Raw genomic sequence first — 4,783 nt, forward strand, 5'->3', positions numbered from 1 at the left:
CATCCCTATAAACACCATTAGGTAACTTTGTTTAAATATGTTTATAGTTAAACATTTATTTGACAAAACTTAAAATTGTTAATGCATTATTTTTTTTTCTATTTCCAGCAATACAATATAAGTAACTTTTTATCATTAATCTATTAATTTTTTTTTTTTTTTTATGTTGAAACATGATTCTTTACACTTTATTGTATGTTTTTTATGTGTTGTTTTTGTTTTATGTACACAGTAATAGTGCTTTGAGAATAGAAGAATATAAAGAGTACTTTATGCGGAAACATGCGGATTCCAACTGTGGCTTTGCTGAAGAGTATGAGGTACACATGGGAAACACACACACACACACACACAAACACACACACACACACACACACACACACACACACACATATATATATAGATATATAATTTTTCCACTCTGCTTCCTATGGTAATATTATCAAACAATTTATTCATGGCATCAGGACAGAATTTGTTTTTATAAATTACTGTTTTCAAAGTAAAGACCTAAAGTAGTGCTGTTTTTGTTGCAGGAGTTGAAGACTGTTGGAACAGCACAGTCAAAAGAACGCCGCCCTGGCTGTTGAAAACAAGGCGAAGAACCGTTACAGCAATGTGTTGCCTTGTGAGTACACTGACTGCTGCATGTTGTACTAAAAGGTGGCATGAGTTTTCCTCAATCACAGGCTTCAATCTGATTAGCTGGGTGATGGTCATTTTTCACAAAGACAGATGCATTTTCTGTTCATTTCCTGAGGGCTCAGAGCCAAAGCACAACCAAACAATGTTCTTCCGCAAGATGCATGCAGTTTTATTTGGTACTGCTAGAGGGCCAAAAGTTTCATACCTGTAGCTTTAAGGAAATAAACATTATTATCTAAACTAGATACAAGTGGATAGCAATCAGAAACCACAGAAACCAGGAAAAACAGAAAATCTATACAGACAATATGGTGACAAACAATATCAAAAATAATAGTGGCTTGGAGTATAACAGAACATGACAGTTATGATGCTACAATGTAACTTTATACAAATCAGATGCATATTTTTTATTAGTTCTTAATAAACTAATACTTTTCTGGATACTAATTGCATCATGTTTGGCCTTTATCAGATGAGGCTTCAAGAGTGAAGTTGTCAGTGTGTGGCAGTCCCTTTTGATGACTACATCAATGCCAACTGCATCCCAGTGGGGTATATGAACAGAAGTGAAATTGCCTAAAACATGATTTATTTATTTATTTTTTTGGTCATGTCTAACCAGGATTTTACCATTTATTTTTATCCCATCAGGGCTACAATTCAAGAAAAGAGTTTATATGCAGCTCAGGGTCCGTTACCAGTCACAGTGAATGAATTCTGGAGAATGGTCTGGGAGGGAAGAACGTCTACACCATAGTGATGCTGACCAAATGGCAATGAGATGGGACGAGGTGAGTTTTCATTGTGGAACATATTATTAGTCGCATTGAAAATTTATATTCAGATTAAAGATACCAGCACTCTGTCATTTTCCTCCAGGTGGTGAAATGTGAGAAGATACTGGCCATCTGGCACTAATCATTTTCATAACATCTCTGTGACGACCACCTCAGAGATAGAACTGGAGAGTTGGACCATAAAGAGACTTTAAGAATCCAAAAATGTAAAGCAACACTTCCTGCACCTGATTCATCCATTTATTCCCTTCAATATGCTTACAGGAGTGGAATTTTTTTGTTTGTTATTTTTGTAAATCATCAGGCTGATATTTTAAATAATTATATCATTAATAATTATGTAGGTGAAAACAGCAGAACTCGCGCACGTACGACCCATTCACTTTACACGGGTGCCGGATCATGGAGTTTGCTCCGACAGACCGACTGAAGTCCTCATTGACTTCAAGACCACCTGGTGAGAAGAACACGGATGGGGAGCAGTACTCGCGTTCACTCTCCAAACTGTGTGCGACTGCAGGTAAATTAGGTTTCCTATAAACACAACCATTCATGAATTTAAATTACAAAGCAAAACATGAGAATTTCAAATTGCCATCTGTTAAACTTGCTTGTCATCTCATTATTTTGACCCGCTCACACTTTTTTAGTATGCCGTGTGGGAAAGACCGGGACCTTCATTGCACATTGTGACCACCTGATCCTTCCAGATTGATAAAGAGAAGCGAGAAGGGGCATAGTGGAGCATCTATGGAATTGTTAATGATTTGCGCATTGCACAGGCCTCTCATGGTGCAGACTGAGGTGAGGAACTGTACAATAGATTTTCTAGGGGGGGATCAGTACAGATTAAGGCTCGTACCTCCTTTAAAAAGTGGAGGTTACATTGACGGGCACTATAAAATGGTACATTGGTAAATGCAACGCAGCGTTTAGAGCACAAATGTAAGGCTTGTAATTTTATAAAAGCTCTTACTGTAAAAAAGCAGACTGGTAGCCAGATGACCCTCTTTGAACCCAAGTGCTCGGATTCTTCATTCAACACACGGTGAAAGCAGCAGGTGGACGGGTGTCAGAAATTGGTTGGTAGAAATCTGACACAGATGTGAAGATGACACAATGGTTGCAGGTGGTGGTAATGATGGTACAATGATACAAAGGGGATCCACAAGGAAGTCATGAAAAGAACACTACTGAAGAGTAGTGCATCAGAGAGTCCCCTTTGTTAAGACTATGAGGGTGAGTCTTTGACAAGGTAATATAGTCCTTGATGAGCTGGTTAATGGATGGTTCAGAGGGGAGCTGAAAGGTTAAGATTATCATAAGTAGAACATTTTTAGTAGGGATGGTTCAGAATGTCATCTTGAGACCTTCTGCCTTTGAAGTATTGGGATGGTCAGCACGAATGGGCCAGTGTATTGAGGACATTACTTTCTGCATGGAAGACAGAGACAGAGGTAGATAACTAGACTTTCTATTCGGGACTGGTAGTAAAGGAGTGTGTGATCCTTGGTCATCAGAATTGCCTTTCTGATGCCAGATAGCTACAACTGGCAGGTTGTACATGCCATTGGTACAGTAGGGGTGCAGTGGTCTGAAACAGAGAACCAGGGACCAGGGACCCATTGGAAAACAGAGAGGGCTTAACTACTGGAGGACACACAGGATTGGTGTCCGAACCAAGGATTGCCTGGCAGTGGTGCCACTGTTCTGGAATGCATGTTAAGCGAAGCTCCCAGTTGCCAATGTCATACTTTCTATGCTTGGCAAAAGACATTTTCTATTATTTTTCAAAAAGGGTGTGGTTGAGGTGAATGCCTTCTTGTAGCTCTGCTGGAAGGTCTTGAGCCAATTCAGATGGTGATGGGAATGACAATGGAGCTGAAGTTTCAGAAGAGGCACTAGAGTTTTAGAAGCTGGGGAAGCATTATTTAAAATGGTGGTTGAGTGGGTTAGGATTGGACAGCTTGAACACCTTTTCTGCTGATGTATTTAATCTAAATGATGTATTTAAAGCCCAAATTATTGTTGAATTTATTGTATAGTTTCAACTGTTAAGGTGTTAACATAATTACTGTAGGATTTATGACAAGCTGTGTCACAGTGACCAGAGTTGTAAAATCGGATATGATTGTTATCACAGAAAATCAATAATAATCTACTTTTTTTTTGTTTTTTCATGTTGTATGTTATCACATGCTTGTTTGTTTACGTCAAGTAGATGTTCTATTTAACTATAATGCTTAGGTCCAAACACTGTGACTCTTCCTGCTTTCATTTTTTTTTTAGTTTTTTTATAAAGGAGCGGACTGCAACTGAAATTATATTTTGCCATAAATAACATTATGAAACAAGATGTTACTAATTGAATCTTAACTTGTACTGAACCCAGACTATTGCCTTTAAAATGAGACATTGTACATGAGAAATTGGTGCTGACATTTGCTGTACTTCTACAAAGAAGTAACAGAAGACTTCATTATTTTTACACACTATTTTATGTTTTTTTTTTTTCTTTCTTTCTTTCGTTTTCTACAACAGAGGGAGAATATTGTTACCTCCACCAGTGTGCATATGACATAATTCGATCAAGAACTGGAACACCAATGTGGCCTTAATTTACCAGAATCGCTAGCAGCACTCAGGGCATCTATCAGAATAATAAACTATCAAAGATAGTAAAGTCCCAATCTCCTCAGATGGCTCTTGTCAAAGAATCAGAGAAATTTAACACTGCATTAATCGCATTTTAAGTTTCACATATACTGTACATATAATATTATTCTTCAAAGTTGTTTAGAGGAATATAATGCCTTATTTAACCATTTAGAGCAGAAACTATATATTCATATTATTTTTTATAATTCCTTTTTTTCTTTTTTTTTCTTTTCCACACTAAAGGCACCTCCCAACCTATCAGTGCACATGATAAAAATGGAAATATGTGTGTGCTGCGATAAGTTATAATTGGTGTGCTTGTTAAGTTATAGATACATATTTAGAATATATGACTGTTATGGTAAGAGTTAAAGTGAGATTTTTAAGAAGTGTGCTATGAAGATGCAACCTGACTGTGGCCTGATATGAGCAGTCATTGCTTGGGATTTGTCATTCTTGTTGCTATTTTATTATTTATACCATGGTTTCAGCCTCTGCAATTTTATTAGCATTGCGAGAGAGTGCATAATAGGGCTATACTAATACTATAGGGCAAACTATTCCAAATTATGGGCCTGAAGTGTTAAGCTCCTTATTTAACTGCACATATTAAAAACAATCAACCTGCAAATGTGTTGGGTTTTTACTTTTAGTTTGAAAAAGTCACCTGTGATAAAATT

General features: G+C 37.2%; 1 pseudogene; it reads left to right on the plus strand.

The window, feature by feature from the left end:
- Nucleotides 1-89: 89 nt before the first annotated feature.
- LOC122134353 lies at nucleotides 90-4,063 on the plus strand (annotated as a pseudogene).
- The last annotated feature ends 720 nt before the right edge of the window (nucleotides 4,064-4,783 follow it).

The sequence above is a fragment of the Cyprinus carpio genome, chromosome A25, assembly GCF_018340385.1.
Source record: "Cyprinus carpio isolate SPL01 chromosome A25, ASM1834038v1, whole genome shotgun sequence".
NCBI classification, from domain to species: Eukaryota; Metazoa; Chordata; class Actinopteri; order Cypriniformes; family Cyprinidae; genus Cyprinus; species Cyprinus carpio.